At 47.7% G+C, this 24,304-nt stretch overlaps 1 protein-coding gene across 8 annotated transcripts in view; it reads right to left on the minus strand.

Annotated features, from left to right (window-relative positions):
• PTK2B (protein tyrosine kinase 2 beta) overlaps positions 1–22,549 on the minus strand; it is a 358,085-nt gene extending 335,536 nt beyond the window's left edge. For 5 of the 8 annotated variants that reach the window (XM_053383797.1, XM_053383802.1, XM_053383801.1 and 2 more), the window contains exons 1-2: positions 22,439–22,549; positions 20,346–20,424 (exon numbers count right to left, since the gene is read on the minus strand). The gene's annotated coding sequence lies outside the window, so the exon portion shown is untranslated. Of the gene's footprint in view, positions 1–19,986; positions 20,254–20,345; positions 20,553–22,438 lie in introns of those variants that run through there. The other 3 variants (XM_053383798.1, XM_053383796.1, XM_053383799.1) reach the window with 3 other exon arrangements.
• Positions 22,550–24,304: the final 1,755 nt, after the last annotated feature.

Consider the following 24,304-nt stretch of genomic DNA (forward strand, 5'->3'; position numbering starts at 1 on the left):
CTGTTGTTGTTTATTTCCTGTCTGGCAGGTTACTTGATTGGATTTCCTGGGGAGCCTGGCCAGTCTTTTGTAATGATAAATACTTAGTTCCTGGGCCAGGTCACAGGCTCACACCCTATTCAAACACAGACATACCATTAAGACAGGATTTGTGAAGGAAAAGACAATGGGGAAGCTTTTCCAGTTTGACCTTGCAGAGAAAACATTTGCTCAGTTTAGGAATCAAAAAGGTTCCAGGTTGGTCTTCCTGTGCTGATCTATGTATGTGCTTGGTTGGTACACTTATGAACATTACCATATATCTAAGACCATAAAATTCCTATCACACTGTAACATTGCTGGGCTGGAGAACTGCACTACAAAATTCAGAGAAGTGCAAATTTCAAAGAATGGCTGTGTTTTGGTTCCCAAATTGTTTAGGTAGGTTCACCTTTAAATGCAAGCTGCATCAGATTTCTCTCAGTTTCTTAACAGAAGTATCACCTGGTAGATCTCTGGGATATTTGAAGTAGATTTGCCAAGGGTCTGCGGTTCTCAATCGTTTAACACGGGCAAACAACAAAATGGCTCCCCACCCCTTTCTCCCTCAGAATTAAATCCCTGCACCCTGTTATTATCCTGCAGGAGGTGCATAAGGGAACATTATGTCTATTAAAGTGGATTAATGCACACTGTTGCCCCAGCATGACAAACCCACTGAAGAAGAGAGAAAAAACAAGATTTTTTAAAAAAAATTGCATTGGTGGAAATGCAAGGAGAAGCCTGGGATGAACGAATGACTAACAGGAAGACGTGCAAACACTTCACAAGCAAATTGGGAGAAGAACATAAGGAGAGACTGCTGGATCCGGCCAATAGGGGCCCCTCCAGTCCAGAATCCTGTTCTCATAATGGGCAACCATATGCCCCCATGTGAAACCCAGAGGCAGGATTCGAGCACAAGAGCAAATCTCCCCTCATGTGGTTTCCAGCAGCTGGTATTCAGAAACAGTACAGTACAGTATGCTTGTGAAACATGGACCAAGAAGATTCTAAAATACACATTTATAAAGAAGCCAGAAGTCTTTCTGTTAGGGATATTAGGAAACGAGATAAAAAGAAAAGATTGTAAATTTTTTCAATATGCAGTAACAGCAGCAAGAGTGTTACTAGCCCAGAAATGGAAACAGCAAGAATTACTGACTGTGGAAGAATGGAGAATGAAGCTGTTGGACTATGTGGAGCTGGATAAATTGACAGGAAAGATTAGATACTTAAGAGACCAAAAGTTCATTGAGGACTGGGGGAAATTTGTGGAATATCTGGAACATATAAGTGAAGGACAGATAACGCTAATGGGATTTAAAGAAGCACTGTGAAAGACTAAGAAATATTGTCTAAAGGGAATAGAAAGAAAGATATAAATAATGTCAATACAAAATTAAGAAATGCGTAACTTAAATTATAACTTACGGATGATTTACGGATAAGCTGGAGGAAGTCGTGAAAAGGAATATGTTATGAAATTTTGATGTGAAACTAATATTTTTTTGTTTGTTTTTTCTTTTGATGTAAATTAATAAAAATTTATTTAAAAAAAAAAACATGGACCGCTTATAAACGCCATCTCCAACTCCTCGAAATATTCCATCAACAGTGTCTCCGAAAAATTTTACACATCACTTGGGAAGACAGGCGAACGAATACCAGTGTGCTGGAAGAAGCAAAGATCACCGGTGTCAAAGCAATAATTCTTCAATATCAACTTTGCTGAACTGGTCGTGTTGTAAGATGCCTGATTAAGGTTAAGAACTTAATTCGTTCTGGAGGTCCGTTCTTAACCTGAAACTGTTCTTAACCTGAAGCACCACTTTAGCTAATGGGGCCTCCCACTGCCGCCGCACTGCTGCTGCGTGATTTCTGTTCTCATCCTGAAGCAAAGTTCTTAACCTGAGGTACTATTTCTGGGTTAGCGGAGTCTGTAACCTGAAGCGTCTGTAACCCGAGGTACCACTGTACTCTATTCTGAACTTAAAAATGGAAAGCGTAATGTTGGAGGGTCAACAAAAGAGGTTTAAACACTGTCTCCAGGCAAATTTTAAAAATGTAGTATAAACACCAAAATTGGGAAACACTTGCCTGCGAACGCTCCAGTTGGAGAACAGCCTTGAACAAAGGTGTCATGGGCTTTGAAGACACTCGAACCCAGGACAAAAGGGAGAAACATGCTAAGAGGAAGGCATGCTTGGCAAATCCACACTGTGATCAATTCCTGCCTAGAAACCAATGTCCCCACTGTGGAAGGACGTCTGGATCCAAAATTGGCCTCCACAGTCACCTACGGACTCATTGTTAAAACTGTGTTTATGGAAGACAATCTTACTGGGCTACGAGTGATCGCTAAGGAAGAAGGAAGAAGATTCAGAAACATGAATGCCTCCATTCGTGGAAAGCAGAGCACAGCCATCATGTCTAGCAGCCTTCTCCTCCATGAAACGAATGCTCATTGTCAGATACCCACCCCAGAAACAGATAAGAGTGAATGCTTAGAAAAACCAAACCTTTACATTTGTTTTGTGCGAGGAAATCAGGACGAATGCTCAATAAACATCATTCATCTGGAGGAGCCCGTGGCATAAATCTCTTGTACTTCGATCTGGCTGGTGGATTTCAGGCTTCCAGTAAAAACAACCACAGCAACATGAAGTAGATTCCACAAACCCGAAATCTGCCCATCCCTGGTTTAAAGGTAAAGTAAAGGGACCCCTGACCATTAGGTCCAGTCGTGGCCAACTCTGGGGTTGCGGCGCTCATCTCGCTTTATTGGCAGAAGGAGCCGGCGTACAGCTTCCGGGTCATGTGGCCAGCATGACTAAGCCGCTTCTGGCGAACCAGAGCAGCGCACAGAAACGCCGTTTACCTTCCCGCCAGAGCGGTACCTATTTATCTACTTGCACTTTGACGTGCTTTTGAACTGCTAGGCTGGCAGGAGCAGGGACTGAGCAACGGGAGCTCACCCCGTCGTGGGGATTCGAACCGCCGACCTTCTGATCAGCAAGTCCTAGGCTCTGTGGTTTAACCAACAGCGCCACCTGCGCCCCAATAATCCTTTCTTCTGAACCCCTCAGCAAGCTAAGAATGAATGACTTCTTAGTCTTGCATTTCCTGGCAGCTTGCAGGCAAGTTCTCCAGAAGTAAACAGGAGACGCTTGCAGGCGACTGGCGCTCTGCCAAAAGGCCTGCAAAGCCCTGTCACTTTCGGTTTCTCTTAGCTTCTCATTTTTCTAGCCTCAGGTTCATTTTTTTTAAATGTCCTCTTAAACATTTGTTATATGCAAATTTGTCTGGCACACACATTTTGCAAGCTATTTCCCTTAATATTATGTATTTTTATGTATTATTTTAATGAATCTATGCATTTTTGTGCATGCTCCCTCCTGACATACATACTTGCGAACGCATAATTTGTTTGGAGAGCTGCATTACAAAATTCGGGACAGTAGGAATTCCTTTTGGCTCGCATATTTCACACTCGGAAAGTGTGAATTAGGTAGCTGCGCATTGGAATCTGAACCAGGCCGAATTCCTCCTCCTCCTCTACACCAGGCTAGTGACCAGAAGCTGTGACCCAAAACTTGGGATCACCACCAGACCGCAGGCAAAAGTCTCTGTGCTTCTGCTTTCATTTTCTGAAAAGTGGAACCCAGATTTAGAAATCTCTGCTGACATCATCCGGCATTTTACAGCAGGGAGGAGAACCTGCAGGTTACTTTAAACCAGTCTGATGAATTGATTTTTAAAACATTTTATCAGCCACAAAGGTGCGCTGCATAGATAGACAGATGAGAAATGAATGTAGCAACAGCATCCTTTTGCACTAAGATCTCCAAAGATGGATAATCTAAAAACAAAGAAGGTTTGGAACCACTGGAGCCGTTTGGAACCATTCATAAGCAAACTTGATGCATTCATTTATTTGCAAAGTAGAACGACCACAGTTAATCAAGAAGACAAATCTGGAGGCAGCCCTCTGAGTATGAACTGTTTGCACGCTTGGAACAAGAACAGTTGTGATGGAGAGGAGAGGCCAGAAAGCAAAGCATGGAAACATGTTGGTACCCTCCCCAAAAGCCCACAGGAGGCAGAATGCCTACGAGAAACTCAAGACACAAAAACGTGCTCTACGTGGGGCTACCTTTGAAGCTGACCCGGAAACTGCAATTAATCCAGAATGCGGCAGCTAGACTGGTGACTGGGAGCGGCCGCTGGGACCACATAACACCGGTTCTGAGAGATCTGCATTGGCTCCCAGTACGTTTCCGAGCACAATTCAAAGTGTTGGTGTTGACCTTTAAAGCCCTAAACGGCCTCGGTCCTGTATACCTGAAGGAGCGTCTGCAACCCCATTGTTCAGCCCAGACACTGAGATCCAGCGCCGAGGGCCTTCTGGCGGTTCCCTCATTGCGAGAAGTAAGGTTACAGGGAACCAGGCAGAGGGCCTTCTCGGTAGTGGTGCCTGCCCTGTGGAACGCCCTCCCAGCAGATGTCAAGGCAATAAACAACTATTTTACTTTTAAAAGACAACTGAAGGCAGCCCTGTTTAAGGAAGTTTTTAATGTCTAATGCTGTATTGTTTTTAATATTCAGTTGGAAGCTGCCCAGAGTGGCTGGGGAAACCAAGCCAGATAGGGGGAGTATAAATAATAAATTATTATTATAAACAGGGGTGCATAGACACTCACACGCCAATCATGTGCACAGAAAGGTTCTGAACACAAGAAGCTGCCTTCTCCTGAGTCAGCATTGTTGGCACGGACTGGTAGGGCAGCTACAGGATTTCAGGTAGGAGATGTTGGGATACTGCCGGGGAGACGGGGGCATCAGGCAGACCCCCAGCTGGCTCCAGCCACCGGCCGGCAGCCGGATAATCACCGGTCTCCCTTGGAACAGCATCAATCAGTGACACGAGCCTCAGATACGTTTAGAGACCCGTGCACGCTCTGTCAGCAGAGTGAATAAATCTTCTCACAGCAGAAGAGACGGACAGAGAAATGTGTAAGCAGTATATTACAGCATTTTATTCAGCATAGTTCAGGAACAAAGGAGAACACGTCTGCTTCCCTCCGTCTCCAGCAAAACAGCAGGAACACAACAGCTATATACAAACGGAAGTTCCCAGCAAGTGCTGGAAGTAATCAGGCATGTGACACACAATAGTCATGCCTGATCCCTTTAAGGTGGAATGGAACTATATCCTAACAGGAGATATTCCCAAATCTGGCTGGAGATCCAGTTGGAGATTGAACCAGCACGACCGTTTTGTGACATGAATGCCCTGTCTAGAAATATGTGCTGACTGTGTTCAGACATGAGAGGGAAGAACCAGAGGGTGACTGGAAGAAGAAGAAGAAGAAGAAGAAGAAGAAGAAGAAGAAGAAGAAGAAGAAGAAGAAGAAGAAGAAGAACAACAACAACAACAACAACCGGGACTCAAGGCATCTTACCAAGTTAAAACAACACAGATAAAAGCATGCATCAACATAAGTCTAGTGTCCAGATCAAGGGAAGTCATAAAGGTAAAGAGTAAAGGGACCCCTGACCATTAGGTCCAGTTGTGGCCGACTCTGGGGTTGCGGTGCTCATCTCTCTTTACTGGCCGAAGGAGCTGGCGTACAGCTTCCGGGTCCTGTGGCCAGCATGACTAAGCCGCTTCTGGTGAACCAGAGCAGCACACGGAAACGCCGTTTACCTTCCTGCCGGAGCAGTACCTCTTTATCTACTTGCACTTTGACGTGCTTTCGAACTGCTAGGTTGGCAGGAGCAGGGACCGAGCAACGGGAGCTCACCCTGTCACAGGGATTTGATCCGCCGACCTTTTGATCGGCAAGTCCTAGGCTCTGTGGTTTAACCCACAGTGCCACCCGTGTCCCACAAGGCATAGTCCCACTCTATTCTGCCTCGCTTAGACCCCACCCAGAATCCTGCGTCCAATTCTGGGCACCAAAATTTAAGAAGGATGTTGACAAGCTGGACCATGTGCAGAGGAGGGCGGCCAAGATGATCAGGCGTCTGGAAAGTAAGCCTTATGAGGAATGGTTGAAGGAGCTGGGTGTGTTTAGCCTGGAAAAGATATATGAAAACCATCTTCAAATATCTGAGGTCTAGCTCCGAGGGCCTTCTGGCGGTTCCCTCACTGTGAGAAGTGAGGTTACAGGGAACCAGACAGAGGGCCTTCTCAGTGGTGGCGCCCGCCCTGTGGAACACCCTCCCTTCAGATGTGAAGGAAATGAGCAGCTATCCTATCTTTAAAAGACATCTGAAGTCAGCCCTGTTTAGGGAAGTTTTTAATATTTAATGCTGTGTTGTTTTTAACACTCGATTCGGAGCCACCCAGAGTGGCTGGGGAAACTCAGCCAGATGGGCGGGGTATAATAATAATAATAATAATAAATTTTATTTATATCCCGCCCTCCCCAGCCGAAGCCGGGCTCAGGGCGGCTAACAACAATCAAATAATCAAACAATCAAATAAACCAACATTCTAAAAATATTTCATTATAAAAATTAATTAAAATCAAGTTAATGGCAACCATTAAGCAAACTCTGTGCAGGTTGCCAGAGGAGGGAGTCAGGCTGCGCCCTGACCAAAGGCCTGGTGGAACAGCTCTGTCTTGCAGGCCCTGCGGAAAGATGTCAAGTCCCGCAGGGCCCTAGTCTCTTCTGACAGAGCGTTCCACCAGATTGGAGCCGCAGCCGAGAAGGCCCTGGCTCTAGTTGAGGCCAGCCTAACCTCTCTGAGGCCTGGGACCTTCAGGATGTTTTTATTTGCAGACCGTAGGTTTCTTTGTGGGGCATACCAGGAGAGGCGGTCCCGTAGGTACGAGGGTCCTAGGCCGTATAGGGCTTTAAAGGTTAAAACCAGCACCTTAAACCTGATCCTGTACTCCACCGGGAGCCAGTGCAGCTGATATAGCACCGGATGAATGTGGTCTCGCAGCGAAGACCCCATAAGGAGTCTCGCCGCGGCATTCTGCACCCGCTGGAGTTTCTGGGTCAGTCTCAAGGGCAGCCCCACGTAGAGCGAGTTACAATAATCCAGTCTGGAGGTGACCGTCGCATGGATCACAGTGGCTAGGTCAGGGCGAGAGAGATAAGGGGCCAACTGCTTAGCTTGGCGGAGATGAAAAAATAATAAATCATACTTCCAGAATGCAGAGCACACAAAGGTGGCTCTGACCTAGAGGACACCGAGGGAAATCTTCCAGCCGAGGATTTTAGCTCCCTGCTGGAACACTGATAGTTTAATCACACCGGAACTACTTTTGGGTGAGTTCTCATGGATGCCTCTTTCGTTTGCCTCTCCCTGCACTCCTGCCATCACCATGACTCAGCCCCAACACTCTGCCAGATGTGGTTTTTGCATCCTGGGCAATCGTTTCATTCTCTGTTTGAACATGTGCAGCGAGTATCACAAAGACCCGCTCCATGTTCTTGCTTCACACATGACAACAGCGCCGGGCAGAGAATGCAGAGGGAACAGAGAGTCTCCGCCAATCCTGGCTTCCTGAGGAGCTGGAGAGACGCAAGTGGTTTTTGTGTGAACACATTGCGCTTTGCTGCATGCACACATTGAAATGCACCCTGGAGAGGAGCTTATGTATGTCGTGGTCCTGAGAAGGTGATGTTCTAGTCGTGTTTTCAAGATGCACATAGCTGTGCTTGGTGCAGAGCAAGGAAGGGATGCAGCTCAGCTGTAAAGCGCATGCATTGTATGTCAAAGGTCTCAGGTTCAACCCTGGTGTCGCCACGTAGCGCTAGGAAAATCTCCTGCCTGCAGCCCGAGAGAAAGGCTCTGCTGGATCAGTGTGGACAATGCCCTGCGGGAGAGACCAATGGTCTCACTCCAAATAAGAAACCTTCCTCAGATCCGTCCTGTGATGTGGTTGTGAGGGCTTGCAAGGGCGTCTTCGGTTACGGCTGGGAGACTTGTGGGTTGTGTTGCAACATGGACATGTGGAGAAGCAACCGCACGGTGGTCTCGCCACATGCTGGACACTGCCTGGAGCTCTCAAGTCCATGTTCTCATGTGGGGGATTTGGTTGACGCAATGGAGAAACAGCGCAAGGCACATGAGTGCTTGAAGTCTCTCCATACAGCGTCTGATGCAAGCTGGTGCCCTCTGTGGTGGCCTAGGACTGGGGCTCGGACTCAGAACCAGAGGAGTCTCAGTCTGCACCGGATCCTTTGCCTCAGGCGGCATCTGAACCAAGTCTGGGGCCTGATCCTGAAGAGCCCCAGTCTGCACAGGTTCCCCTGCAACAAACACCAGCTGGGCCAAGTCAGGGGCCTGAGCCTGCCCTGGCTCCAGATGCGGGGATGATCTTGTTGCCTCCAGCTGGGCCATCACTTACAGCTGCTCCACTACCGGTTGGGTCAGGGGAGGCTGAGGCGGATTCTGGGTCTAGTCACCCACCAACGTCTCCTGAGCTGCAGAGACTGAAGTCTGAGAGAAGGAGAGACCTGAGTACTCGCAGGAGGAGTGCTCGCCTTCGGGCAAGACAGGGAGGTGAGTCGCCGGGGGATCAGGACCGGCCGTTATCCTAACAGAGATAAAAGGCTGCTGGACCCTGCCCCAGGTTGCGGGAGCAACATTGCTGTATGTCAGATCCTGCCTGAGATCCTGTACCTGTCCTTGGTTGGTTTCCTGCCTCGTGTGCTGCTTTGGCCCTGTCGGACTGACACCTTCGGATTCTGGACCGGACCTGGACCGCGTTTCACAGGTTACCCCCAGGCCCAGTACACCCTCCAGGTATTATGGACTGCAATTCCTATCAGCCCCACATAGGTGTGGCCATTATAGTTCCAAACACCTGAAGGTTTGGTAAGGATGGTCTGGCATGTACAGTGATACCTCGGGTTACATACGCTTCAGGTTACAGACTCCGCTAACCCAGAAATAGTACCTCAGGTTAAGAAATAGGGTCTGGGGAGAAATCAAATTCGGTTCACGTTTAAAGCTGTGTCTATCAACTCCTCACTTTTCAAAACATTATGGGAACTGAAATACAGCCATCCGTCGAAATTCATCTGAATTGTGTGAGGCAGTTCTCCATTCAACCAACGTTGTTAAAAAATGCATGTGTTAGAGGAAAGTACAGTAAAAGTAAGAGACAAGTGCATATTAGGACAAATTGCTTGCAAAACATAGTCAAAACTGCCAAGGAAAAAGCATTGATCCAGAGAAATTTGCACGGAAACGTTGAGAAATTTTCATGAGGATTAAAGAAAGAAAACCCGCAAATTGCTGCAGAAATATTGCGAACCGGATTTAAGATAGGAAAAATGAGAAACGGAGAGAACTAATGTTGACAGATCCTTCCATCCCTTGTGCTAAGGCCATTGCCCACCCCCCTGCTGTGGTTCATTACAGAAGTACCCCCTTGTTCCTTGCAACTGGGGGGCCATTTTTGGACTTCAGGGAAGCCCAAGGCTTTCACTAAATAATAAATTAATAAAAAAAATTATTTATACCCCGCCCTTCCCGGTTCAGAAAACCGGGCTCAGGGCGGCTAACAACAAATTTAAAACACTTAATTGATGCAACAAAAAACCAGCATAAAATACAGTATAAAACATGAATAACAATAAATTCAGAATTCAAAAATCAATTTAGGGGGAAAATCCATCTAATAAACATTAGATGATCACCAAGGCTAGCTGACTAAATTTCTCCTATTTGGGCCAGCGAGGAGACCAGGGGAGAATTAGCTGTGGGGTCCCAGAGCGGGTAATCTTCATAAAAAGGGGAGGGGAATAAAAGATCAGACTAAGTTCAAATTGAAAGCCAGGCGGAATAGCTCTGTCTTACAGGCCCGATGGAAGGAGGTTAAATCCTGCAGGGCCCTGGTCTCATGGGACAGAGCAATCCACCAGGTTGGAGCCATCACTGAGAAGGCCCTGGCCCTGGTGGAGGATAATCTGACTTCCTTAGGGCCCGGGACCTGTAAACTATGGTTATTCATGGACCTTAAGGTCCTCTGCGGGGCAGACCAGGAGAGGCGGTCCTGTAAAGGAGTCTATAGTCACCATCCACATCAAATATTTAAAGCACATTTAAGTAATGTGGTTTTTCCCAAAGCCCTGGGAACTGTGCTTTGTTAATGGTTCTGGGAAGTGCAGTTCTGTGAGAGATAACCTACTTCTCCAGGATTTTTTTTGTGGGGATGGGGGTGGGAAACCTAAGCTAGATAAATCTGAACTGGACCTTTCAGAAGCCTTCATACAGACTGTTGACACGCCCCTGCCATGCACACTGAGAAAAACCTGAAATGGATGGATTTGCCCTACCCCCAAACATAACCTCCACTCAGAACTAGAAGAGGTTGGGGAGGAATGTGCCTTCCACACCCCACACCCCATTCACTCGCTCCCGTGGTGACGCTCACAAGCTGAAATACTTGATGCAGAAAGGAAGAGGTAGGAGTTTCTTCGGAAGAAAGAGAAAAGAGGGAACGCGATGTTCTCTAGCAGCAGCTGCTCTGCTAGAACACTGAGGAGAACGGGAGCCAGCCCAAGATGCAAGGACAAAAAAACCCTGGTACTCTCGTGCGCATGATGCTGCCAAAGAAGGCATGGAAAGGAAGTTAGCTGCCTTAGAGATGGCCAGGTCAGGCTCTGTGTCCCCCTGGCTCAGGAGTGCTGAGTGCATCTTGACCGGCAGATGCTCTCCAGAATCTCAGGCCAAGAGAGATCCTTTGCACCAGGTCCTTTCAAATCACAGATCCTGGGGGTTTAGACTGGCACCACCTGCATGCAAAGGAAGTGTTCTGCCAACCTGTCCAGATACCCAGGGGACCAGCTTTCATTCCTGTAATCTGTGGGTGCACCCCCTGTCCAGGGCCGGATTTAGTCTGGATGAGGCCCTAAGCTACTGAAGGTAATGGGGCCCTTTATATGTCCAGCTGTCCTTTGTCAACAACAAACTGCCGCTGTTTTTTGTGTTGAATATGGTGGTACCTCTGGATGCGAACGGGATCCATTCCGGAGCCCCGTTCGCATCCTGAAAGGAACGTAACACATGACAGCACATGCGCGGATCGCGTTTCGCTGCTTCCGCACATGTGCGCGATGTCATTTTGAGAATGACAGATGAAGAATGGCAGAAGAAGATGATGGACTATATGGAACTTGCCGAACTGACCGGGAGACTCCGAGACCAGAGAGAAGAGACGGTGCAAGAAGTTTAAGGAATATTTGAAAAATATGTTAATATTAAACCTTAGAATAGCTTTGGAAGTGGATATAGGCTGTAGGGTTAGAAGTAGAAGATAAGGTATTTTAAAATAGTATTATTTGTAAGTGATAAAATGTGAAGTTATTTTAAGTGTGATTAAAAAACCCCCAAAGATGGTTAGAAATTATGATCTATGTAACCTGCTAAAGATGAAGTAAAATGAAAATCAGATAGGTGGGACTTGGGGAAGCCCACTTAACAATGTTTCAAAAATTAAGGATATGACAAGAATTTGTACGTATTGTTTGTCTTTTCTGTTTGTGTTTTTTATTTGTGTTATAAAATGAATAAAAAAAATTGGGGGGGGGGAATGAATTAAGCTGACATTTATACGTCTCTGCTATGTACATCCCTGGCCCTGATGTCTACCTTTGGTACAGAACAGGACATATATTAATATCAGTTCAAGATACACATCGTGTCTCGCTTCCCTCACCACAGGCACATGCTATAAATATATATATATCACATGCAAACTGCACAGACACTCATTTTGTCTTCCTCTGTCTTGCAAAGGAATCAATGCTCAGCCACAGAACACAACGTGCGTCTGTCTCACTGTGACCAAAGACACCTGCGGACAGTGAAATTTCACAGGGTCTTGGGCCCAACAACAGGCTAGGCTGGGCTGCGCGTAAGTTTTATTTTATTTATTTTTTTAATCTTATATTTTGGCCAATCTGAAGCACGGTCACACAGACGAATGTCCCAGCCCTTTCAGAGGCACATGTGGAAAGGATTAGGGGATAGGATTTCGACGGAGGGTTCAGTCTGAGCTAATGATAATCCCCAGGGCTCTTTGGAAAGGCCGACAGACATCTGAGATGTGGTGGGTTTTCGTTTTGTAGCGTAGGAATATACCAGACGCTGACAAACTACAAGTCCCATCAGGCTGGGGCTGATTGGAGTTGTAGTCCGTTGTGCGCACCCCATGTGGTTCAGCAATAAAACTGCCAGCACTTGTGCAAAGTTAAAAAGCAGAGACATCACCTTGCCAACAAAGGCCCGTATAGTTAAAGCTCTGGTTTTCCCAGTAGTGATGTATGGAAGTGAGAGCTGGACCATAAAGAAGGCTGATCGCCGAAGAATGGATCCTTTTGAATTGTGGTGCTGGAGGAGACTCTGGAGAGTCTCATGGACTGCAAGAAGATCAAACTGATCCATTCTGAAGGAAAGCAGCCCTGAGTGCTCACTGGAAGGACAGATCCTGAAGCTGAGGCTCCAAGACTTTGGCCACCTCATGAGAAGAGAAGATTCCCTGGAAAAGACCCTAATGTCGGGAAAGATGGAGGGCATAAGGAGAAGGGGACAGCAGAGGATGAGATGGTGGGACAGTGTTCTCAAAGCTGCCAGCATGAGTTTGACCAAACTGTGGGAGGCAGTGGAAGACAGGAGGGCCCGGCGTGCTGTGGTCCAGGGGGTCACAAAGAGTCGGACACGACTAAACGACTAAACAACAACAAGCATGGTTTTGGATTGGATCGGGGCCTTGTGTTGAGATTCCTGCATTGCTGGGGGTTGGACCAAATGACCCCCTTTTATCATCACCTGAAGGGCCACAGGTCCCCGGCCCTTTGAATCCACAGCCAGGCTACCAGCCCACATGAGAGGCACGTTTCCACATGTGGCAAAGTTATTTTCCCTTGTATATAACCCATTCCTGCCTGGGGCAGGCTCATCGATCGCTGCTGACCATTTCAGTTTCTTTCTGTTACTTGATCGATTGATTGATTGCATTAATGCCCCAGCTTTTTCCTCTGGGGCAGAATTCTTCCACCTCGGCCCTCCAGAGGTTTTGAGACTACAATTCCCATCATCCCTGACCATTGGTCCTGCCAGCCAGGGATCATGGGAGTTGTAGGCCAAAAAAAAAATCTGGAGGGCCAAGGTTGAGGAAGCCTGATCTAGGGAGCTAAAGGCGGAAAACATGGTAATAATAATAATTAATAATAATAATTGAAATATACTTGGAGTCAAGAGTGGATTTCATGCTCTTTATTCAGCTCATAGTGGTGAGGAGGAATGGAAGTTCCCCCAGAATGTCTGCTTTATATGCATTATTGACACAATGGGGCCCACGCGATTGGCTACTTCCGTGATTCTCCTGTAGGCCAATCAGGTTGCGGATTCACTTCCACCTGGAGCTGGATTGGGTGGCTCCTGTGGACCAATCAGACTGCTGCATTCTGAATCCTATTGTTCTAGGACCAATCAGACTTCTGCCTTTTGGATCCTATTCAACTCAGTACATCACAATCATAATAATAGTAATAGTAATAGTAATAATAATAACAACAACAACAACAACAACAACAACAACAATAATAATAATAATAATAATTTATTTATACCCCGCCCATCTGGCTGGGTTTCTCCAGCCACTCTGGGTGGCTTCCAATGCAATATTAAAATAGAATATCCTATTAAACATTAAAAGCTTCCCTAAGCAGGGCTGCCTTCAGATGTCTTCTAAAAGTCTGGTAGTTGTTCTTTTCTTTGACATCTGGTGGGAGAGCGTTCCACAGGATGGGCGCCACCACCGAGAAGGCCCTCTGCCTTGTTCCCTGTAACTTGGCTTCTCACAGGGAGGGAACCGCCAGACAGCCCTCAGTGCTGGACCGCAGCATCCGGGCAGAACGATGGGGGTGGAGACGCTCCTTCATGTATACTGGACTGAGGCCGTTCTCCCTCTCATTTAATTCTCACAACAACCCTGTGAGGTAGCTTAGGCTGAGAGAGGCAGTGAGCGGCTTCCGAGGTCACGCAGTCGAGCTTCACGGCCAAGTGAAGATTTGGACCGTGGTTACCCAGGTCCTAGTCCAACACTATAACCACTAGGCAACACTGACCCCTTGCGCCTCCTGTACAAGATCTGCCTCTATGGCGAAATAAGGGGTGCTTCCAAACAAGTGAGTATTCTGGGATGGGCGCTCCTTATGCATGGGGGTTTTGGGGGGGGGGGAACATCCACACGGCATTCTCGGCATTAAAATGCTAACCTGCAGAGGTCAAGACTAGATGTGATGAGCATGTTCTATCTCCACTGGTCCTGAACACCAGCTCACCGGAAGCCACAGGAGGGGAGGGTTGCTCTTAGCGCTCGAAACCGGCTTGCAGGTTTACCACAGACATCTAGCCGGCTGCTGTGAGCACAGGCGGCTGGACTAGATGGGCCAGTGGTTTGATCCAGCAGCAAAAAGCTCTATTTAAGTTCTTGCATTCTTATGCAAAGCAGATGCTCTTCTGCAAATGAGATATGGACCTTCCCCTTAAGTGGACAACTTGCGTCTGGACTGTAATCATAATAATAATAATTTATTTATACCCCGCCCATCTGGCTGAGTTTCCGCAGCCACTCTGGGCGGCTTCCAATCAAGTGTTAAAAACAATCCAGTATTAAATATTAAAAACTTCCCTAAACAGGGCTGCCTTCAGATGTCTTTTAAAGAGAAGATAGCTGCTTATTTCCTTCACATCTGAAGGGAGGGCGTTCCACAGGGCGGGAGCCACTACCGAGAAGGCCCTCTGCCTGGTTCCCTGTAACCTCACTTCTCTCAGTGAGGGAACCGCCAGAAGGCCCTTGGAGCTGGATCTCAGAGTCTGTGCTGAACGATGGGGGTGGAGACGCTCCTTCAGGTATACTGGACCGAGGCCATTTAGGGCTTTCAAGGTCAGCACCAACACTTTGAATTGTGCTCAGAAACGTATTGGGAGCCAGTGTAGGTCTTTCAAGACTGCTGTAATGTGGTCCTGGTGGCCAATCCCAGTCACCAGTCTGGCTGCCGCATTCTGGATTAATTGCAGTTTCCAGGTCACCTTCAAAGGTAGCCCCATGTAGAGCGCATTGCAGTAGTTCAAGCGGGAGATAACTAGAGCATGCACCACTCTGGCCAGACAGTCTGCGGGCAGGGAAGGTCTCATCCTGCAAACCAGATGGAGCTGGTAAACAGCTGTCCTGGACACAGAGTTGACTTGTGCCTCCATGGACAGCTGTGAGTCCAAAATGACTCCCAGGCTGCGCACCTGGTCCTTCAGGGGCACAGTTACCCCATTCAGGACCAGGGAGTCCCCCACACCTGCCTTCCCCCTGTCCCCCAAAAACAGTACCACTTCAGACCACGGGAGGGGTGCTTCCGTGGACACACCCTCCCCCATACACAGATTTCCCTGCAAACAATAAAGTCGGACACAAGGGGAAGTGGTCAAGCGCCGCCTTCTTCCTGACAAGCTTTAGTGTGCGCTCGGAATATATTTTTTCTCCTTCATCTGCAGTCTGAGGGATGTCACTGTCTAGAACAGGCTTCCTCAACCTTGGCCCTCCAGATGTGTTTTTTTGCCTACAACTCCCATGATCCCTAGCTAGCAGGACCAGTGATGATGGGATGATGGGAATTGTAGTCTGAAAACATCTGGAGGGCCGAGGTTGAGGAAGCCTGGTCTAGAAATTGGCTGGCTGCCTCATCTGCTACTTATCTTTCTATTTTTTTGTCCCGTCCCCCCCAGGTGGGACTGGACACTTAATAGTACAACACATTGCCTGGTGAAAGCAGGAGGAGAACCCAGGACTTGCCTAACCAGCAAGGACTTGCTCTTTTAACCAGTGCTTGGGATTGCTTTGCAATAATAATAATAATAATAATAATAATAATAATAATAATAAGCCTAGGGCTTGCTGATCAGATGGTCAGCGGTTCGAATCCCCAAGACGGGGTGAGCTCCCATTGTTCGGTCCCTGCTCCTGCCCACCTAGCAGTTCTACAGCACAAAGTGCAAGTAGATAAATAGGTACCGCTCCAGTGGGAAGGTAAACGGCGTTTCCATGCGCTGCTCTGGTTCGCCAGAAGCGGCTTAGTCATGCTGGCCACATGACCCGGAAGCTGTATGCCAGCTCCCTCGGCCAGTAAAGCAAGATGAGCGCCGCAACCCCAGAGTCGGCCATGACTGGACCTAAAGGTCAGGGGTCCCTTTACCTTTAATATTTATACCTTGCCCATCTGGCAGGGTTTGCAAACTTCATTCGTGAAACATAATTTTCGGCCTATTCTTGCCCAAAGAGGTTTTGGGAGGGAGGGGATTAAGTCCTGGATGTGGTAGCCATGGGTGTGGGGAAAGCATTTCAACACCACCAACCCCAAATTATCATCAGTTGCACATTTATGGTGTGCAGCTGTAGGAAAATCTGAAGCAAAAGTTTGGAGGTTAATCTTCCGAGTGTCCCTCCCCTTCGCAAAGTGTGGCCTTTTTGGTGGTGATGGGGAGGAGAGCGCTAGGCTAGTAAGCAGCCCCCACAGTCTCTATCAGCCGCAAACGCCCACACGTATATTTTAAAATCAACAGCATAAGTACAGTATTGGAAACAGATAGTACAGTTCTTCTTGGCAATGCAGTATGAGCCCATCTTACACAAGGGTTCATTTCCAAGGGCTCCATGTAGACAAGAAAATGGCGTATGCCGAAACCCTTGGAACTTCCTGTGGCTAGTGGGTGAGGAGGGGAGAGAGAATTCCACCCCACCCCCCATACTCCCACAGCCCTTTTAGAACTGGGTAACTCAAGCAGAGACATCACCTTGCCAACCAAGGTCCGTATAGTTAAAGCCATGGTTTTCCCAGTAGTGATGTATGGAAGTGAGAGCTGGACCATCAAGAAGGCTGATCGCCGAAGAATGGATGCTTTTGAATTCTAGTGCTGGAGGAGACTCTTGAGAGTCCCATGGACTGCAAGAAGACCAGACCTCTCCATTCTGAAGGAAATCAGCCCTGAGTGCTCACTGGAAGGACAGATCCTGAAGCTGAGGCTCCAAGACTTTGGCCACCTCATGAGAAGAGAAGACTCCCTGGAAAAGACCCAGACGTTGGGAAAGATGGAGGGCACAAGGAGAAGGGGATGGCAGAGGACGAGATGGTGGGACAGTGTTCTTGAAGCTACCAGCATGAGTTTGACCAAACTGCGAGAGGCAGTGGAAGACAGGAGTGCCTGGCGTGCTCTGGTCCAGGGGGTCACCAAGAGTCGGACACGACGAAACAACACCACCTCGGGTTACAGATGCTCCAGGTTACGCATTTCCAGGTTGCACACCGCACCGAATCCAGAAGTACCGGAATGGGTTACTTACAGGTTTCGGCGCTCACGCATGCACAGAAGTGCTAAATTGCTCTTTGCGCATGAGCAAAAGTTGTGAATCGCGACCCGCGCATGCGCAGACACGGATCACGTTCGCAACCCGCGGTTCCACTGTAAAGGGAATCAGGATTCTAGAGGCTGCAGGTTTAAAAGCAAAAGAAGTGTTATTCCAGGAGCCACAAAGCATGCACCTCAAGTGGCTGTCACCCTCTGTACCACTGCAAAATCTGATATTTCCCTGCCTGGGGTGTGGCTGTGTGAGGATGCAGTTCCAGCTCTCCTTGCGCAGAACCCACCTCTCTTTTCCCCAGCCCTTTTACTATCCCACCTCTCAAACATCAACGAATAATATTTCCCAAAACTGCAAACAAAAAACCAACCCACTGTTCTGCACGCATGGCTGTGCAACCAAGTAGAAGGCAGGCCATTAAGGATAAATTAACGTCAGTGAGCAATGTGCCGCTTCAGGATCGGATTGCTGCAATGCACTCTGCGTGGGGCTTCCCTTGCGCTCCATCCAGAAGTTGCAGCGCTGTCACCGACAGGAGGGAAACCCTGTCGGAATACAACACCTGCGCTCGGAGACCTGCGCCGGTTGCCCAGTTGCTGCCGGGCAAAGTTCAAGGTGCTACTATTAGTATATAAAGCCCTTAACTGCTTGGAGCCAGTTTTGTTGCAGGATTGCATAACCCATATAGGCCCACTCGACTCCTGCGACCCACAGAACTGGCACCATTCCAGGTGCCGCGTAATATTCGATCCATGTTTGTAAGAAATCCATCTTTTAGTGAGTGTGGCATTACCGAAACTCTGGAACCCACCATCTACAAATGCCTTCACTGTATTTTTTCCAGGGCCTGCTTAAAATGTTTCTAGTTTTAGGTAGGTAGCCTTGTTGGTCTGCTGTAGTTGAAACAAAATAAAAAAATTCCTTCCAGTAGCATCTTGGAGACCAACTAAGTTTGCTATTGGTATGAGCTTTCGTGTGCATGCACACTTCTTCAGATACATGCATGCACACAAAAGCTCATACCAATAACCAATTTACTTGGTCTCTAAGGTGCTACTGGAAGGAATTTTATTATTTTGTGAAAATGTTTCTGTTTAGGAAAGCCTATCCAAAGATGTATAAGCTGCACAGGTGCTATCTCGTCTCAGCTACTGTTGATTTTAATCATCTTTTGAATGTTTTTACATACTTGGCTTTAATTGTATTTTAACAAAAATATTAATGTTTTATTCTGTATTTCTGTACACTGCTTAGCCTCGCCCCCTACAAATAAGATACAAGTCTTCTCAAATAAATGATTTTTAAAAATCTGTCTGTCGCAGCATAAACAACCAAGAGTCTTGTGGCACCACCTTAAAAGCTAATAATTTCATGGTTAGGAAAGAACCTGCTTCACTAGGCTAGCCCTTGAAAGCTATTGCCACGGGAAAATTTCATTTAGTCTCTAAAATGTGTCACAACATATTGAAATTAAGATTTGTTTTTCAATGTATTTGATAGCTTTGTTTTTTCCTGGAATCAAGAGAGTTATAATTACATCGGGGGGAGTCTGGGTACTTCTGTTAAATGATGGATCAGTTGCATATGTTTATCTACGCAGCTGTAATTTTCATTATATTTAAGTGCCACAAGACGCTTTTCTTCTTCTAAAAGTTTCATGCCAATATGAGAAAGCGGGGCCTGATCCAGGGAGGTCCAGTGCAGTTTGGGGCCTGATCCAGCGAGGCCCAGCACACACACACACACACACTTCTACTTAGGGCAGTGCAATCGGCCAAGCCTTGGAAAACCCCGTGCCACCCTGGGGAAACAAAGACATCAGCCACAAATCTGTCACCAGTGCCTCTCTCTTTCTGGCTAGGAGATTCTGCAATTGCTCTCTGATTAAAGAAATTAAATCTAGTCTAAATTTCTACCAGCTCAAACAAACAACAACAACCAGCTATAAAAAAACACAGATACCGCCGAACAACCAGACCCGTCACAAGAGCCGTCCTCCTTAGTGAGCCTGCGGGTTAACTAAGGAGCTGGTTTTTTGCATTCTTCATTCTAGTGATACAATTTAAGATCCTTTCCACATGAGAGAATTGTAACCCAACACTACACACACACACACACACACGTACATTGTCTGTGCTTTCCCAGCAGCGCACCTGGGCTGAAGCCATGTGATGAAAACAAAGGCGCCAAGACATCGCAACTTTCGCGCAAAAACCCGCACAGCTCTTGAGAGCGCTCGCTCGAATGCGCAGCCTGCGACATCTCCCAACATCGTTCCTAAAAGCCGGCAGCGCTTGGGTTTCGGGTTGAAGCCTGGTTGGCAAGCCAGAACATGCAGCGGCCCACATGGCAGGAGACTTTGGAGGGAGGAACCTTGAAATATGTGCCCCACGGCAGCAACCACTGTTCCTCGCCCAGCCGGCCACCTCGCCCTTCGGATCCCCACGCTGCCTGCTTCTCTCAGCAGCCAGGCTGGGCCTGAAAAGGGGGAGCCCGGCACATCTGGGCACTAGCACATCTGGGGGTGGACAGACAGCTGGAAGCAACCCTTGCCACTGCCCCTGACTGTTTTGCCTCCTACCTTTCTGCCCACCTTGGAAGCCAGGGCTGTCTGGAGGGTCCCAAAGCACCGCTGCCTCTCACGCGAGGGTCCCGCTTCTCCTGGGCACGGGGGGCAAGAGGTCAGGGCCGCAACAGCTGCCTGGTTGTCCCTGTAGGCCCCATCCACTAAGCGCACCCTCCTTCTCCCTCCTACTTCCTGGTTGCGCCTGCCCTGAAGCTATGTGCGAGTGTGTCAGACCTTCCCCAGCCGACTGCCAAAGCTGTAATATTCCTCCAGGCATGCAGGGAACCTGCCTTGGCAAGCAAGGCGAAGGCTTCTCCCCCCACCCTTTCTTTTCGCAACAGCTCTCTTGTTCGAAAAAGGTCGGGGAGACTCACCTGAGATAGATCCGGGCTGATCTTTTTGCAGTTGGCTCTCTCTCTCTCTCTCTCTCTGCCTTCCAGGGAGATTTTCCTCCTATGAACCAGAGCAGGTGAACAGAACTTTTGAGCTGGCTGCCTGGGCAAATTGCTAGAGCTGAGTGGGAGGGATGATTCGGTCTGGCGGTGTGTTTTTCCTTCTCTCCCCCTCACTTTTTTTCTTTCTTTCTTTTTCTGGTTTCTTTTTTGTACATCTAACCACTCCCCTATTTCTGTCTGCCCACTTCCTTAAAGAGCTCAGAGGAGGAGGAGTGTGTGTGTGTGTGTGTGTGTGTGTGTGTGAAACCAGGGCATGAATATTCTACAAGTGGGGACTACTTCCGTCATAACGGTAAGCAGACAAAACAAAAATCATCTTGGGTCTGCCTGTCCCAGAAAAGAAGGGAGATGTGGCCTGCGATGGGTTCTCTTTCGTGGAAACAGCTTCTGTGGGTGCAGCAGCATGCAAGCTTTCAAGTCACACAAGAGTCTGCCAGCTACCAGATAAAGAATTCTGCGTAATACTGATGTTTGCACATTCTAATGGCAATAGGATAGTACCTTTGAACAGATCCCCCAGCAGTGACCCAAATTTAAAGCTTAAGCATGGCAAAACCAAAACCAAACCCTAGCAGTTTTTAAAAAAGGAATGGAGTTTCATTCTGAGCTAACATCTTCCAACCCTGACAATTGGGTGGAGAAGGTATTCTTACTTGCAAAATAAGTGTGCCCCGTTCTCAGGATTGAGTAGCAGATCTAGAACAGAAGGAAAGCCTGGCTGCTGCACCAGACCAGCAGCCCATTATTTATTTTATTTATATTGTATTTATTAAATTTCTATACTGCTCCTCATCCGAGGATCACAGGGCGCTTTGCAATATAAAAACACAAAAACACGTATACCATCTAGCTTGCCACTCTCTTTTCACAGTGGCCAACCAGGAGCTTAGTTGCAGAGGAAAAAAAGAATGCTTTAACGGTTTTCAAAATGAATCAGATGCTGATGGAAACCTGCTCTTCTTTTCTTGAAAAACATGAAGGTTTAGAATGTTGACTCAGGAAAGAAGAGCGAGGTGCCGGGGCCAGTTTGTTTGGGTTTTCTTCTTTGCAGAAAAGTAGGCTCAAGGCCATCAGACTCCTTGTGGTTTTAGCTGCACGACTTTTGAGAAAAGGCAATAGTTCAATGGTGGAGGATCTTTTTTGCATGCAAAAGGTCCCGGGTTCAAACCTCTGCCTGAAACCCCTATAAGTCACTGAGCTAGATGGATCAGGGGGTCTCACTTCCTATATTCCTACGTGTTGGGTTCTAGCCTTCAAACAACAAGAAACTGGTGGGTTCTGTGTCTTGAAAGTGCTAGAAATGAACAGTCTTTATCTCCCTGCTGCCACTACCCCTCAGTTGCCAGCTTCACACCTAGACCAGCTCTGGGCGCCATGCTCAAATCCAGAGGACGCCACCTGGACAGCAGGAATTTTTTTTTTGCAAGCCTAGAGTGGGAGATGAGGCTCTCTGCCTTGCAAGTTAGATGTTCCCAGCTGGCCAGAAGGGGTTGAGGTGCTGCGTTTTCTCCAAAGAGCTTTGGAGGAATAACAGAGCCTGTTCCCTGTAGGTTTTGCCATGTTATGCTGGATCTGTAACTCGCTCTAAAAGGGAGCATTGGCATTGCAAAAATCTCCCCTGCAGCTTGGCTTTTAGAGAACTCGTGTAAGCGAACCAAGCCACATGGAGCAAGGGGAGTTCTGCTGAATCCAGCCTCTTCTTCGGAGCAGGTAACAGGCAAAGCTACGAAACGCAGAGACTGCAAACAGCAGCTTCTCTTCCCCCACATCACAGCCCTCTGGTGACAACCAGCCTCCGGGACCCAATGGAACAAAAAAGTCAATTTGCAGCATTTTTCCTTTTCTCCCTCCAAGACCACGAGAAACCTCTGAGCAAAGCTCCGCGCATCACCACTTCCTCCTCTAAGAAGGCAAAACTAGGAAATATTGAAGAATGCTACCCAGCAACCCTAGAGCACTGGGGCAGGGAAGCATTTATTCTCATTTCCCGTCACTTAAAAGCATGAACTTACTTTTAACAGGGTTCCCGTCCGTCTTTCAAACAAGCCACTGTTCCAAGTGATGCCTGTGGAAGGAGGCAGGTGAATTCTGAGGGACGTGATGGGGGACTTGGAAAGATTTCAGAGTTAAAAATAACAGCACAGAGAACACCCACACACCCACAGGTTCTTGTGCATGTGCTGCCACCACGTGGCCCTGGAGGGTAGATGCTGAGAATGAGAGAATGTGCGTACTTACATGAGAAGGCACCTTCCTGAATCCAAAAACCAAAGCCTCATTCTCAATGCATCAGGCTGCAAGTGGGTCAAGGGGGTTTGTGTGACTGAATGCAATTCCTTTCAAAATGATTATGATGATACTGACACATCCCTGCAGTTAGAAAGCTAGCTTCTCAGGGACAATGGTACTAGCCTCGCCATCTCCCTGATAGGCTGGTTTTCTGTGTGTGAGGAACTGTTTCATATGGAAGGACGTCCCATCGTGCGAGCCTCTACTGGCTGTCTGAGGTGGCACAGTCCATGTCCCCCATAAATCTGAACAGAAGAGTGGTGATTCTTGAATGCTTCGTACCCACCCGGATGTTCATCCGCAAGGTGGTCCATTTCTGCAGTTGGATGCCAGCAGGTATCTTGCATGGTTCAGTTTGTCAAAGGCAAAAGCACCGTGGGATCACCAAAATAACAGAAATTTAGCTGTCAGTTCCCCTTCTGAGATACATGCAGAGGGTCCAGCAAGTCAATATCCCAGAGTCTGGACCATTCTACAGTACTGGCCCCGACTTGGTGGAACGCTCTGTCTCATGAGACTAGGGCTCTGCAGGACTTGACATCTTTCTGCAGGGCCTGCAAGACAGAGCTGTTCTGCCTGGCCTTTGGTTTGGACTCGGTCTCACCCTTAAGTTTCCATCTCCTTATGGTTTTGATCTATGGGCTACTTTTAAAATGAGGCTGCATTTTAAATTGCATTTTAACCTGTATTTTAATTCCCCCCCTATTGTGTTTTTACTGTAATTTTACTGGTGTTAGCCACCCTGAGCCCGGCTCTGGCCGAGGAGGGCGGGGTATAAAAAATTATTATTATTATGATTATTATTATTATTATTATTATTATTATTATTATTAGGGCAGCGGGAGCCTGCGGGTGCCCAAGCCACTGCGTCACTCCCAGGAGAGATGCATGGCTTGGGCACACTGCAGGCCCCTGGGTGAGTGCTGCCCGGCATTTTGTCACCCCCCCTCAGTGGAGACACCTGGGGCAGCCCGTACCCACTCCCCCCTCCTCCGCCCCCGCTGAGAGGTTATATGAGAGCTATCACAGGTAAGGAGCAAGCTTGCGTTCTCCTGCTCTGGAGGGTAGGACTTGAACCCATGGCTTCAAGTTACAAGAAAGGAGATTCCAACTAAATATCAGCGGCGTATTATTATTATTATTATTATTATTATTATTATTAAATATATCTTTATTGGGACGCGGGTGGCGCTGTGGGTTACACCACAGAGCCTAGGGCTTGCCGATCAGAAGGTCGGCGGTTCGAATCCCCGCGACAGGGTGAGCTCCCGTTGCTCGGTCCCTGCTCCTGCCCACCTAGCAGTTCGAAAGCACGTCCAAGTGCAAGTAGATAAATAGGTACCACTCAGACTGGAAAGTAAATGGCATTTCTGTGCGCTGCTCTGGTTCGCCAGAAGCGGCTTAGTCATGCTGGCCACATGACCCGGAAGCTGTCTGCGGACAAACGCCGGCTCCCTCAGCCAATAAAGCGAGATGAGCGCCGCAACCCCAGAGTCGGCCATGACTGGACCTAATGGTCAGGGGTCCCTTTACCTTTACCTATATCTTTATTATTTTAAAATAAATACATTTATGAGAAAACAGACGTA

This window comes from Podarcis raffonei, chromosome 3 (assembly GCF_027172205.1).
Source record: "Podarcis raffonei isolate rPodRaf1 chromosome 3, rPodRaf1.pri, whole genome shotgun sequence".
Lineage (NCBI taxonomy): Eukaryota > Metazoa > Chordata > Lepidosauria > Squamata > Lacertidae > Podarcis > Podarcis raffonei.